The sequence below is a fragment of the Macaca nemestrina genome, chromosome 11 (genome assembly GCF_043159975.1).
Source record: "Macaca nemestrina isolate mMacNem1 chromosome 11, mMacNem.hap1, whole genome shotgun sequence".
Lineage (NCBI taxonomy): Eukaryota > Metazoa > Chordata > Mammalia > Primates > Cercopithecidae > Macaca > Macaca nemestrina.
Window position 1 is genome coordinate 1759559 of NC_092135.1, and position 15705 is coordinate 1775263.

General features: G+C 42.3%; 1 long non-coding RNA gene across 1 annotated transcript in view; it reads left to right on the plus strand.

Annotated features, from left to right (window-relative positions):
• Positions 1-15705, plus strand: part of LOC139357050 (uncharacterized) — a 57905-nt gene that overhangs the window by 23421 nt on the left and 18779 nt on the right. The window lies entirely within an intron of this gene.

Genomic DNA, 15705 nt, shown 5'->3' on the forward strand with positions numbered 1-15705 from the left:
TTTGGGTTGTACTCATCTTTTTGAACATGTATATTAATTTTTTGGCCAAATTTGAAAAATTTCTAGCCATATGTTCTTAACCTTGTGCTCTTTTTCCTCCTCTTTTCTAACAGTGATGACACAAATATTAGACTTTTAAAATTAGAATCCTACATGTCTCTGAGGCTTTGTGTTTTTTTAGTCTATTTCCTCTCCTTTTTTTAAGATTGTAATTTTTATTTTTCTATCTTCAAACTTACTGATTCTGTGTCTTTTTCATTCTGTGGTTGAACCCACCGAGTTTTTTATTATGACTTGTATTTTTAAGTTATAAAATTTCCATTTTGTCCTTCTTTGTATCTTCTACTCATTTTCTAGGACTCTATTTCAAGCATGTTCATAATTGTTTAGTGAAACATTTTTACGACGGCTGCTTTAAAATCTTTGCCAGACAATTCCAACATCTGTGTCACCTTGGTGTTTGCATCTGTTAATTGTCTTTTCTCACTGAAGTTGAGATTTTCCTGTTTCTTGGGATGATTAGTGATTTCAATTACATTCTGTATATTTTGGGATATTATCGTATGAATTCTGTATTTTATTTAAATCTTCTGTTTAAGCAAGACTGGCCTGCCTCAGTCGATGAGGGTAGGAGGACACTAATAGGGTCCTGCCAAGTGGGAGTGAAATTCCAGGTGGTTTACTCTGCCTACATCAAAATCATGGTGGGGAAAGGGGTTTTCTTCCCATCAGTCAGGAATTGCTGTCTTTCATTGCCTTGCTGACCATTGTCTTGAGAGTAAGTGTTCTATATATTTTCCCTGTTTTTTGTTTGTTTCTAAAAATAACAACTAAAAGGAGGATATAAACAAGGAGGAGGACAAACCTGATTTCAGTTACTTCATGTTGACAGGAAACGAAAGTCGGAGAGAAGGATTTTTAACCCTGGTTACCGTATCCCACTGAAATGTCAATGGGGTGGTGCCTCAGAAGTGAAGAAGCAGTGGGCACTCACAGGAAGTTCACAGGGCCCTGAATGTGGGGTAGGATGCCCTCACAGCTCTTCGCTCTTCTATGTCTGTACTGGAGCTGGTGTTTGGTCAGGTGAATTCTCGGTAAGGTGGGGTTGTCTGGGGTAGGATGGCCTCACAGCTCTTCGCTCTTCTATGTCTGTACTGGAATGCATATCAACACTCAAGCTGGTGTTTGGTCAGGTGAATTCTTGGTAAGGTGAAGTTAACAATTGGGTTGTTAACTTTCCAATGATGTAAAAAGATAGAAGGAAAAAAATCTCAGTGTTTGTGTTTCAAGTCGAGAGTTGGTTTTTTTTTTTTTTTTTTTTTTTCCCCAGAGAATCATATATCATGCGGCTCTCCGATACAGTTTCAAAAATTGAGCTCTGCTGGATCAGCTTTCAAAGGGATCAATTTACAGGGCATGCATTTTGAAGACGCTCCAGGAGGGATGGTGAAACTCAGACCCACAACTCCTAGCTTTCCACTTGGAAAACAGGGAAAAGAGAAAAAGAAATGTGTTTAGAGAAGGCAAGAAGTGAGAAATAGAAAAATAAGGATATATTTATTCATTGACTCATTTATCATCCATGTTTATTTACCTACTAATTGAGTATCTTCTACTATGGGGCAAGGCCTGTACTATACCAAAGGTGTAGGAAGGGAAACCTCCCCTGCCATCACTTCAGCCTCTTCCATTCTGTTGTCACCAGGATCCTGCCCCAGCCAGCTGTTCCCACTGTGCCTCCGCAGCAGCCCCCCGGTGTATGCACTGCTCCCACACCACCACTACCTTTCCTGAGCAGCTGGACCAGGGTGGGCCTGAGTTTCCTAAGACTTTGAGGTGTAAAGTGACTTTTCTGTAAATGGGGTGTGTAGGGAGTCACATGGGGGAAGGGGTCTGAACAGGAATAGCAAAGACCGAATAATCTTGCCTCCAGAAAGCACACTTTCCTCAAAAACTTGAAAGGTACCTTTGGATAAAGGTCTTTCTTTCCAAAGAAAGTTGGCTTGACTTGTGCAATGGACTAAATGTTTACGTTCTTCCAAAATTCATATGTTGAAAATCTAACTCTAAATTTGATGGTATTAGGAGGTGGGGCCTTTGAGAGGTGATTAGTTCGTGAGAATGGAGCCTTCATGGATGGGATTAGTGCTCTTGCAAAAGGGACCCAGATAGCTCTCTTACTCTCTTTCTTCCATGTGAAGATACAAGGAGAAGTCAGCAGTTTGAAACCAGAAAATCATCTGTCACTAGAATCTGACCCTGCTGGTACCCTGATCTCAGATTTTCAGCCTCCAAAACTGTGAGAAATAAACTTCTGTTGTTTATAAGCCACACAGCTCATGGTAATTTGTGATAACAGATTGGACTGACCAAGACAAATTGTTTTTCAGGTTTCTGCCTGTTTCGCTTCTTGCTTGGGTGGAGATGGGGAGAAGAATTTTGATTCTCAAGCCTCAATTTCTTCCTGTAAAGAACAAGAACAGTAAATCCTAGTCACAGGATTATGATGAAAATTAAATGTACCAATCTATCTAAATTCTTGGGACAAAAGGGAAATTTATTGTTTATTCAGTTAAATTTTACCCAAATGAAAAATTCTTATGAATATGCCATTCTAAATTTTCCCCAAGGGGGAAATTTTCCAAACCTATGAGGCTCCCTTGACAGCAGATTGTAGTAATGAGCCGACATGATGAACTTTCAATTATTTTAGCTTCTGGTGAATTGGGAGCTACCCCAGTGTACTGTTTACAGAACAGAGCCAAACAAGGCACCTCCACCTACCTAGCAAACTCTAAATTCTGGAGTAGAAGGAAAAAATAAAAAGTTGCCGTGTAGCGCACATCAGCTGTGCCTCTGCACTGCTAGATTATTCATATGAAAGTAAAAAATATCGCCAGCTCCTGGCTGGTGCATCTGCAACCAGCCCTGCGTATGGCCATGTGGAAGCTTCTGGGCAGAGGCTTTGGTTTCAACCCTTTTCCATCTTGACTACTACCATTCTCACCAACACTGTTGTTTTATTCCTGAGGATCTGTGTGTGAAGCCCTCACCTGTGCCTCGGCCCTTGCTTTACCGTAGTGGCCTTGAAAATCCAGAAACGTTAAAAGAAACAGGCCATATGTTATTTATACAGAAAAGTAATTTGCACAAGTTGCTATTTGGTATTTCTAGTTCCTTCCAGCCCTAAAAGAACTTCACTCCATTTGAACTCCTTTTCTGGTCTTAAATACTATGTGTTTATTTCTATCTTGTGGTGTGACTTCTTCCCCAGGAGAATGGCTCCTGCTCTGGTACTGGGCAGGAGGGACGAAAGCTCCACAAACCCACTGGAGCATCTTGTCACCCTGAGCTCCCATCACAGGTGGCTTCCGGCCTCCCAAGCACTTGTCCACTTCAGCATAGAAGGTTTCAGCCATCCGTCCCTCCTGCTCCATCTTGCCATCTTTGGGCATGCACCAGGGCAGAGCACTTCCTGAGAAGGGGAACCCATATTCTGGTTTCAGACACAGCTGAGTTCAGAGAGAAATTCAGCCTCAATTCTAGTTAAATAATTCCATCTCTCAAATCTCTTTTTAAAAACCTCTTAAAAGGAGATAATAAGATGAATTATTGAGGACAGTGTTGAGGATTAAAAAAGATAATGTGTTTCCAATGCCAACAAGTATAATTTCTCCTTGTTTCCTCTTCTGGATTAAGTGCGAAACAGATTCCATTTTGCCTCAAAACCCAAAACGATGGTAGTGATTGCCCACTTCCTCTGCTGTGAAGAATCCTGAGGCTGCGGATGTGTGTCTGCATGGTCAAGGGGAGGCGGGAAGATGGTGCATCTGTCACACACTCACCATTGCTTCACGGGACTGCGTACTCCCTGAGGGCTCCATGTAACTGGGTACCTTAGCACCTAATGCATGGTACTGATTTGTGTTGGTTGACTCTTTAAATGATTGGACCAGTGTGTGAGTGAAGTAATAATTTAGATGATGGATGGGCAAACAGATGAGCAGACGATAGGTAAATGAATTCTCACGCATGCTGCTGTTTCCTGTTGGTGCCTCCGACATCCAGCTCTTTTGTTTCCCCACTGGATTCTTGTCACAATAAGGCTGTTCGGTGTCATGACCCAGACTTTCCTGAGCAAACTCTTCACCAGCAATCACGGGCTGTGTCTACCTAGTGCTGTCAGCTCAGGACCTTGTTGCTAGGACCAAAGGGAACTTCCCAGAGATCACATGTCAAAACAATGACCCTGACACAATGGTGAGTGGGACCACTTCTTCACTTCTGCTATGTTCAGGCACTGAGCAGATATTTTACCTTAATGGCCTCCATATGGGAAGAGTGTGACCAAACACTTTGTTGGCAGAACTATCTCCAACCCTGGCTGGACCAGAGTGAGAAGGTGAGTTAGGCTTAAATAACATTTCAGCCCAATGGCTCTCTCCCTAATCTCTACCTGGTAGTTATGAGACCTACATGAGAAGCTTGTTAAAAATAAGGGCCTCCTTGGCCCCATCTCTGAAGATTCTGATTGCTGGAATCTGTATATTTAACGAACTTCCAGTTGAGTCTGATTTGTGGCCTTGTTTGGGTCCCTGGTTTATCACAGGAACCAGAACCAGCTCTATTTATATCTGCCAGCATCAGAACTCTAATTCCAGGAAGGAAGAAACTTCCTACCTGCACAACACGGCCTCATCAGACGTCCTTAAACTAATCTTTAGAACAGCACAAAGGGGCAGGGTAGGACTCCTGGGCTGAGCACAATCTTGGCTGCACCCACCACCAGCTGGAACCTCTCAAAACACTTTCACCCCAAATGGGTTTGAGCCTAGCTACCTTGCCATGCTGATCTCTGGTCCTCACCTGTGGCATTTAGTCTGTGGTCCTCAGAGGGATAAGTTGCTGACAACTGGGATTCTGTATTGATATGCTAATTTTCTGCCATATAAGAAGCCAGGTATCCTGCAGCTTCCTTCAATATGGATATTTCTCTTTTGATAGAATTTACTCCCTAGAGACTTGCAATCTTTTGCCTGTGCACATCTCAAAGACCCACAGTGGCAGAAATACACCCAGGGAAAGAATATTTTTACAAGCCCTGGGGCAGTAGTCATAACAAATTACCTCTTCTTCTCTCACAGTTCAGTATGAGAACTATTCTCAGGACTGGAATTTTTACACCTCTTTGGTTAACTAGATGATAATAGCACTTAATTGGTGTGCAACCATGGTGAAGCACATCAGGTGCCCTCAAGAAGGGAAGAATGAGCCTGGGCATAGGTCAGTAGGAACCAGGGCTCAGAGATGCACGCAAGCCATTAACTCTAAGAATGACATGGGTCAGGGCTAGCGTCAGAGACTGAGCGTAATCCATGGAAACCTGCAAATCAGACGAGTCTAGGACCAACATAGCTATGAAGTGTGGGCTACATAACGGAAGGTGGGGACTATCATGTGGTAAATGCCAATGAAGCCCTGACATTGAAGTCCATTATGAATTGTTGATGGTGGCAAGAGCAGAATGGGGACATGGAGGTCACAGTATGGAACAAGATCTTCAGGCAAGTCCTGGCATGGCAGGGTGGGGTCTTTTAAATTGGTGTGAACCTGCAGGAGTTGGTGGAGGTGCTTACAGCAAGGCTTGGCAAAGGGCAGGTCTAAGGGTAGGCAGGCAGAGTGAGGGGAATGGGGAAAAAGGCCTGGTCTTAGGTATGAGTTTCTAGGGTAGGTCTCTTGGTTTCAGAGGGCTTGAGACATGAAGCTGGCACCAAGAACAGGGTAGCAGTCTGGCATGGAAACAAATGAAGGATATAAATATGGAACTGGAAATATAAAGCCATTAGTAATTTGTTTTGTTTGGTATCAGCACAGCACGTCTTTTTTTCATACTGTTATTTTACATTTATTTTCTACCAGCAATTCTTACAAGCGGCATATAGTTAGGTCCTGCTTTTAAAAATCTGGTCTGGCAACTTCTGCCTTATTATTTGGGTTCTTAGCCATTTTCATGTAATGTAACCATTGTTATACTTAGCTTTAAATCTATAATGATGCTATTTTTTGTTTGTTTCTTCTGGTATTTGTTTTTGTTGTTTCACTATTCTCTTTTTCTTCCTTCTTTTGGATTTAGATTTTTTTATGATTCCATAGTCGTCTTTATTAGCTCATTAGCGGTAATTCCTTGTTTTGTTACTTTAATGGTTGCTTTAGGGATGAGTATAAACCTTAATTTATCAAAATCTACCTTCAAGTATATTTAACACTTCTTGTGTTGTAATAAATACTTCCACTTCTCCCACTTCACCTTTGGCTGTTTTTGTATGTATTTTACTTTTACATCTGTTATCAACCATAAAATACATGGTTATCACTTTTGTTTAAATGATCAGTTATCATTTAATAAGATTTAAATAACAAGATGCTCACACCTTTACCTATGCAATTACCACTTCCGGTGTTCCTAATGCTTTGTGTAGACCTATGTGATCATGTAGCATGCTTTTCTCTCAGCCTGAATCATCAAGTATTTATTTCACGTTAGCTTTTGAAAGATAGTTTTGCTTGTGTATTAGTCCGTTCTCACACCGCTATAAAGAATGACCTGAGACTGGGTAATTTATCAAGAAAAGAGGTTTAATTGACTCAGAGTGCCACAGGCTTAACAGGAAGCATGAGTTGGGGGCCTCAGGAAACTTACAATCACGGTGAAAGGCAAAGGGGAAGCAAGCACGTTTGAACTATGGTGGAGGAGGAGAGCACGAGGAGCCAGAGGTGACACACACTTTTAAACGATCAGATCTCATGAGAACTCTCACTATCATGAGAATAGCAAGGGAGAAATCTGCCCCATGATCCAATCACCTACCACCAGGGGGATTACAATTTGAGATGAGATTTAGGTGAGGACACAGAGCCAAACCGTATCAGCTGGTATATAATTCTTTAAAGATACTGCTTCCCTGTCTTCTTGATTACATTGCTTCTAAAGAGAAATCTGTTGTTATCCTTAATTTATGTGTGCTACAATAGCAAAATACTTGAGACTGGATAATTTATAAAGACCAGAAATTTGTTTCTCACGGTCCTGGGGGCTGAGGAATTCAAGAACAAGGTATCAGCATTTGGTGTTGGGTGAGGGCTTCTCTCTTGCTTCCAAAATGGCATCTTGTTGCTGTGCCTCACATAGCAGAAAGTGAACAGGGCCTACGCCAGTGCCTTCCAACCCATTTGTAAAGCACTAATCCATTCACGAGGGTGGAGCCATCATCACTCAATCACTTCCCAGACAGCTGTACCTCTGAATACCACCAAAATGGTGATTAAGTGTCAACAGGAATTTTGAAGGGGACACATTCAAACCACAGCAATACATGTTTATTTTCCTTTCTGTGCACAACAGAAGAAAATAAACCTATTTTCTTACTCAGCATGCTTTTAAGAATTTTTCTTCATCACTGACTATGAACAATCTAGTTATGATGTGTCTTCATGCAGTTTTATTCATTTATTTGAGGTTTATTGAGATTCTTGGATCTGTGGGTTTATCGATTTCATGAAATTTGAAAACTTTTCAGCCATTTATTCCTTAAAACACTTTTTTTCCTTCCTTCCTCCCATCATACATTTTCTCTCCTTCAGTGACCCAAATTGCCTGTATATTGTTAGCCTGATTGAAGTTGTCCTCACTGACACCTTTTTCATTTCTTGAGGTTTTTTTCTTTATGTTTTATTTTGCAGTTTCTGGTAGTATTTCTTCAAGTTCAATAATCTTTTTGCTTTCTGTCATATTTAATGCTGTTAATCTCATCTAGTCTATTTTTTATCTCACATGTTGGTAATTTAAATTCTAGAAGTTTAATTTGGATATTTGTAATATCTTTTATGTCTCTACTTAATCTTTTTAACATTGAAATACAGTTATTTTACATATTAACTTAGTTACATGTTACAGTTTAGTAAACTTGTCTGTTAATCATTAGTGTCAATATAGGGTAGTTTTACTTGAATATATTTTCTGTCCTTATTAAGGATTTGTATTTTCTTGATTGATTATATACTATGTAATTTTTGATTGGATGTCAGATATTGTAAATTTTACATTTTGGGGTGCTGAGTAATTTTTGTATTTATATAAGTATCTCTGAGGAGATTTTTGTTCCCTTGCGACTTGCTTTTAAGATTTGTTAGGCAGGAATGTGATAGTGCTCTGTCTAGGGCTAAGTATTCTTTGTTTGTTTGTTTTGAGACAGAGTTTTTGCTCCGTCGCCCAAGCTGGAGTGCAATGGCACCATCTCAGCTCAGCGCAACTTCTACCTCACCATAACCTCCACCTCTCGGGTTTAAGCAATTCTCCTGCCTCAGCCTCCCGAGTAGCTGGGATTACAGGCATGTGCCAGCATACCTGGCTAATCTTGTATTTTTAGTAGAGATGCAGTTTCTCTATGCTGGTCAGGCTGGTCTCGAACTCCCAACCTCAGGTGATCTGCCCACCTCAGCCTCCCAAAGTGCTGGGATTATAGGCATGAGCTACCGCACCCGGCCTAATTATTATTTATACTAAGACAACACCCTTCTGAGTGCTCTATTCAATGCCCCACGAATTATGAGTTTTCCAGTTTGGCTGGTGGACAGACACGCATTATTCCATATGTGAGGGCTGGTACTGTGCCCTCGGATGGTTTAGGGTGATTCTTTCATTGTTCTTGGCTAATTTCCTCCCATAAATATATGGTTCATCACTTGCTGAGTAATCAAGCTGAACATCTGCATGTGTGGTTCTGTGTGCAGCTCTTCTTTGGTCCTCTAGCTGATGAACTCCAGCTGTCTTGGTCTCCCTGGAATTCAGCTCTACCTTCTCCACTCAGGGAGGAAGCTTCAAGCTCTGCCTCCGTTCCTCTGCTCTCTCCCAATACCTGCAATTCCCTCAAGGCAGTAAGCTGGGGCAATCATAGGACTCATCACATTTGGGTTTTGGTTGCCAGGGATCTCTGTCCTTGTTTGCTTAATGCCTTGTGCCCAAACACCGTTACATCATATACTTGGTCCATTTGTTCTTGTTTCTGATGGGAGGATAAATCTGGCTCCTGTTACTTGATCTTGGCTGGAGGCAGAAATCCCAAAGCATCACTTCTGTATTGTAATTCTTGGTATGTTTATGTGCCACTAGAACACTTCAGCTCAACTCTCACTAAAGTTTACGTTCTGTATCCAAATAGCAGCAGGAACTATCATTCACTTAGCATCTACCATGTGACAGGCATCGGTGTATTCTTCCTAGGTTTTATGAACATTCCGGTGATATGAACATTGTTATCTTCACGCTACTGATGAGCAAACTGGGGCCTAGCAAGGTTAAGCAATGTGTCAGTAATACGAGCTAAGTGGTGGCTTATCTGGATCACTGTAAATTTGAAACCAGTTCTCCTCTTCTACACATAATTGCTTGAGTTGTGAGAAAATTGCTTTCTGGACATCTGTGCCCCGTGACACAGTGTGCTGACTTTAAAGCAAATTGCTGGCAGTTTCCATGTGGTCCATAGGAAAAAGCATCCCAGATCATCCAGGAATCCATGCCTAGAAATACCCTTGATACTCATGCAGCCTGCATAGCTCCTCTCCCAGCTGGCCTGGGGCAATGGCAGGAGCCACATACAAAGACAGATGCTTGTCAACAGGCACTGGGATGCCCACAAGGCTACCCTGGCACCACTTCTAGGGCCTGGCCTCCACGGATACTTAGTGGGTCTGTTTCTCCAGAAGAAAGGCAGCTGGCAGCCGCAGTCTGTGCCCCCATGTGCCATGAGTTGCACCAGTGAGGACCCATTAACTCCTGCCACCTAATGGGGCATCTGAACCTAACAGGCATCTGGGATGGCTGTAATCGGGGAAAGTAGCTTCCCCCTTCACCTCTCCTTCCAGCTGATTCTGTGCAAGAAAGTGGACAGAATTCTCCAACGACAGTGACAGATGTCTGCCTCCCATGCTCCAGACAGTTCTGACCACCCCAAACAGTGTCAGCTCAATAGGAGGTCTTGCTTTCAAAGACAGCCCTCAGGAAGGGCTGCCAGGGGATCAGGTTCTCAGTTCAACCTCAACATCTGAGTCTTTTGTCTAGGTATAATTGGTTAAGAGGGTCTATTTTGCTCACCTTGTTCAGTGGTCATAAAGTTTGATGAGATGTTTACTAACACATTCATTTATTCAAAACCTATATACTAAGTCCTGCGAACACAAAGAGGAATAGAGACAATCCCTTATCTGTTCACAGTCAAGGGAGATGATGGGACGGGAAATGATTTCTATTTTGCACTATGATCTGAGCTACATGAAAAGAGTATAGGGAGACTGGGGAAGAACGTGGGGTATCCCTGGGAGAGTTTTAGGGGGCTGTCATCAGGATAGGACCTCTAAGCTGACCATGGAAGGAGGTAGAATTGACAAGATGAGAAAACGGAGGCAGAATAGTAAGGTATGCAAAGGCCTGGAGGCCTCGCAAAGCTCCCGTACATGTGCAGTGTCGCTCATTCCCCTCCTCCTTCCCAGCGTCATCCACAGCTAGCAGCAATGGCAGCGTCCTCATCCTCCCCTCTCGGTGTAGGACAAGTTGCAGAGTCCTCAGTGGGGAGCATATAGTTAATTCAAAAATGGAAACTGCAATCCATGCAGCTCTTCTATCACTAGGGTGTATTCAGCTTTTCCTGTGGGAATCCAGTCACTCTTTACTTCATTATTTGCCTTTTAGTATAGGATTCTATTTTTCTGGCTCACATAGAATATAGGTATTCACAGGCACAAGGTTCAAGAAATGCTCTTTCCCTTCCTCTTGGTGCAGGAATCCAGTCTATCACATCCCTACCAGACCACGGCACCGCCCAGCTCCAGCCCCTCCCTAGCACACACAGGAACTCACTGCTGCTTACACCACCTCCTGGTGAGAAAATTTGTCCCCTGTGACTTCGTTTATCCCAGTCCTGTCTTTTGGGATCTCGAAGCATATTTTGCTTTCAGTCCCTTACATGGCAATTCACAGCCGGGAGGCACTGCTAGAGTCTGTTGTACAGTTATTATCAAATACCAAGGACTCTGCTAGATGCGGGAGCAAGGGGTGGTGCTTGGGAGCCTGGTCTTCATCATTTAGGAGCTTATCAATTTTCAGTTCCCCCATGAGGTTGACCTTCTTGTTTCCATGCCGCATCCCCCCAGCCCTCACTGGCATCAGACCTTACTGCAGTGGAAGATTCCATGGAAGATCAAACCACCTCCTGCATCACACTCTCTTGCTTTCTTGTCAAGGCTCTTCCCCAGCCTTGGGAGCTCTGCTGGTGGGTGAACAAGTGGGTCTGCCAGAGGGAGTTACTGCCACTGGAAGCAACACTCAGGTAATGGGAGTCGGGGCTAGAGCTGAGTGCCCCACCTCCTCCTGCATCCTGGGGCTGGGGCTGGGGCAGTCCCAGGAGGCATTCTGCACGCCTCTTATGCATTGCAGTAGAGTCATCCCCATAGCCCTCAGCAGCTACCTCAGTTACACATCCTTGTATCTCCCCTCTTCCTCCTTCTGCCCCCCTCTTTCCCTTCTTCTTTACTCCTGATTCCTGGAATCGCCTCCTAAATATACCACGTCCATCCAAGGCCATGTCTCAGGCTCTGCTTCCGGGGAACCCATCGAAAGAAGGGAGGCAGGAGATGCACAGCCACAGCAAATTAGACCTCCACTACAAGTCCTCATACTACTGGCAACATCAATGTGCACCTCCCTTGAAGCCAGCTCTGCACGCCTTCACCTACAATGCTGCCTCCCTTTCAGACACTGGAGTACTTACTTCCAGCAACATTATTGAAAGCATCTCATGGCCAGTAATCACATCTTATAACCTTATTTTGTGTTACATGTGATTTTTATAAATCTATACTTCACAAACATTCATTATAGGGAAATACTTATTAGCAATATGACCACAGGGAACTGAGCCTCGGTGTCCTCATCTGGAAAATGGGGGTAATGGAAATCCCATGGCAGGACTGTTATAGGAACAGGGCACGTTTGGGGCAGCATGAGGTGCCCAGGTACTGGCTGGACATCACCAACTGATTTGCCCCACCTTTCCTCCCTCTTTTCATTTTTGAGACCAGAAACTGTGTCTGAATGTCAACATATTGCCAAGACGACTCCCCAGGAAAATGTTTAATTATGGTGACTAGCCCATCATTTCCAGAAGCCAAAGCAGGATAGGAGGGGAGAATGCAAGCACAGTTAACAGGCATTTGCTGCAGGAGGCTGCCTGATAACAGGGCTTCCTCTGAGGTGCTCAGGCATTTGCAGGTATTTTCAAACTAACATCAGGACACAGCTGCTGTCATCTGCTCCACAGCAATAAATTTTTTAGAAACGTACAATCTCACAACAGCCAGAAAGATAGTTTCACACTTACAAACCAGGATGCTGAGGCTCAAGGAGATGCATATCCTTGGGGAAGCAGCCCCGTGCCTTGTTCCACCTACCTTTATTGCTCCTCTCTCCTTCCCGCAGGGGGTCTCTCAGGAGCCCACACTAGCCCAAGGTGAGCCTTTTGGCCTCAGCTCAGCAGGAAGCTCCCCAGAAGTGTGTGCAGTGCTCTAAGTGTGGTCCCTCTAAGGGGACTTTTTGAGAAATTATATGTAATTCCTAAGTGAGGAAATAATCATTCCACTTTCATCAGTTTTCTTTCACTTTTATTTTACTTTCACATTCTGGGGACCCTTGTGTTGTGTCATTTTAATTTTTGTTGTTACTTAGGAAACTATAAATGAATGAGACTGAGCTTAAATGAGACCATGGGAATGTGGTGGAGGAGACCACAATATGGCAGAGAGAAAAGGGAAGGGAAAAATCATTCCCCCGGAACAGGCTGACATCACTAATAACGGCCATTTGCCATCTCACATGGGCAGAGGGTTGAGGAGCTGAATCTGACTTCCCAGCCTGAGCCTGGCTTTCTCAGTGCTTTCCAGTTTCCTTCCCCCTTTATGAGAGACACTAAGCGTGCATGCGTGATTCCAGATTTACAGTCCTGCCCTGGTTAAAAACAGATGTGAATAAACCTCTCAGAAATGCTTGCTTGGTACAGAGCCTGGGATGGCCCATGACAGGTCACAGTGACCACCTTTCATCTCCCTGGACTCCCTTTGTCTGGCCCCGGCCTCCTGCAACATCCCAGGGCCTCAGCACAGCACCATCAGGCCTTGCCCTACCCCTATGCACCCTGGAGGTACCTTGGGTTAGCCTCAACTTATATAATGTAGAAGAGAAAGGATGGTCAAGGGTAGAAGATAATGTGGAGGTATATAGCGGGGTGGTTAAGGATGGTGAAATGTTTTATTCTCCATTACATCCCACAGCATACTATAGGGTAGGCACTGAATTGTGTAACTGAGTAGTGTAACTGATAGGATCCATGCCCAGAGAATGCCCAGGATGATGGTGAGCTCAGCGCTTACCACCATCATATTAAAACTGAATTGATTTGAGGAACTGGATGTTCAATGTCCGTCTCCTGAAGGACAGGAATTATATGTCTCTTGATCACAGCTGCATCCCCGCTTTGGATACGATGCCTGTTTCAGTCCTAGATCAATAAGAACTTGTCATATGATGAATGAATGGCCAGAGAACAATTGCAAACATCCATTTAAAGTCCTGCTTGGATGTGCTGAGCCAGAGAAAGCGGGCTGTGCAGGAATCAGGTTTATTAAATATCCACTCTGAATGCAGTCACATTATGTCATTTAACCCTTCTAATGAGATCTGTGAGGGAGTGTCGCTGAACAAGTTTTATTAGCACAGAGACTGATGCCCTCAAATGCTAACTGGCTCACCTGTCTCACTGACTGCACGAATTAGAGGTAGAAATAGGAGCCAGGATTGAACCAGGGTCTCTCAAGTCCAGATCATGAGATATTTCCATTCCTTTTTCAGATTATAAAGAAAGATCTTTATACGTTCCAGATACTAGTCCTTTGTTGAATGTGTGCTAGATAAACATCATCTCCCAGTCTGCAGCTGGTCATTTCACCCTCTTCATATGGGCTTCACCTGAGAAAATTTAAAATTTTCAGGAGAAATAATTCATCAGCTTTTTCTTTTGTGAATTGTGCTTTTGGTGTCAAGTCCATCAGTACTATGACCTTGGTGACTGTAGCTTCATAGTAAACTTTAATACCGGGTACAGTGATTCTCCCACTTCATTCTTCTTTATCAAGTTTGCTTTAGTTATTCTAGGGGTTATGCCTTTCCATATAAATTTTAGGTAAGTTTGTCTGGGTGTATGAAAAAGCTTGCCAGAATTTTAATAAGAATTCCATGTACGTTATAGATCCATTCATGGGAAATTGACATCTTCAATATGTTAAGTCTGTAAAACATGAACATATTATATCTCCACATTTATTTATGTCTTCTTTGATTTCTATCAACAACATTTTGTAATTTTCAGCATATAGATTCTATAGGTTTTCTTAAGGGTATACCTAAGGATTTCATTTTTTTAAAAGAGCAATTTTAAATGGTATTGTTTTAAATGGTATTTAAATTCAGTTTCCACGTATTCATTGTCAATACATATAAATGTGATTAGCTCTGTGTGCTTTTTGTATATAATGCAGACTTGCTGAACTCACTTATTCTAAGAGTGGTTCTTTAAATTTTCTTTTAGATTACTTGGGATTTTTACATAGACAAATCATCTGCAAAAAGAAAGAGTTCTATATCTTCTCAATCTTTATGTCTTTTGTTTCTTTTGCCTTTATTCTGCTTGTTTTGGGTTTAATCTTTTTCTAGTTTCTGGCAGAAAAATTAGATTATAATTTTGAGATTTTTAAAAATTTATCTTTAGTTTTCAAAAGTGTAATTATGATGTGTCCTGGTGTGGATATGTTTGTTTGTATCCTACTTGGGGTTTGTTTGGCTTTCTGAATTGAAAAATTTGAGTCTTTTGTCAAATATGAAAAGTCTACAGCCTTTTTTCCCTCCAAATGCACTTTAGCTCTGCTTTCTTTCTTTCCTTGAGAAACTTCAACGATAAGAATTTTAGATCTTTTGTTATGGTCTCATAGTCCCCTGAGGTGCTGTTTATGCATTTTTTATCAGTCTATTTTCCCTGTGCTGCTCAGATAATATTTTTAATCTATTTTCAAGTTCACTGACTATGTTCTGTGTTATTTGCACTGTTACTGAGACCATCCAACAAGTTTTTTTTTCACTTTTTATAATTTCCAGCTCTACAATTTTCATTTATAATTTCTACCTCCTGAGATTTTCTATTTTTCACTTGTCTTATGATTTGTAATTTCTTGTTGAAGCATATTTATCATGCTTCAAAATCCCTGAGTCTCAAGACCTGAATCCATTGATTGCTTTTTTCTCATTTGATTTGGTGATTTTGGATCTGGATATTGGAATGATGGGTAATCTTTTATTGTATCCTAAACACTTTTTCTATTATGCTGAGGGACTCTGGGTCCTATTAAGTCTCTTAATTTAGCAGACCAGGCAGACAATCTGTTTAGGCTTAGCACACAGGTCTTGGTCTGCTTTAGTGGGCCATAGTTCCAATGATGTTGAATGGTTAGACAATTGGCAGAGTTAATTTGGTCTCATTGGTTTTCCTGGTGTTGATGGAGCAGCTCCCACTGCTCCCTGCTGCTGCCTGTGAGGGCAAGTGAGACTCC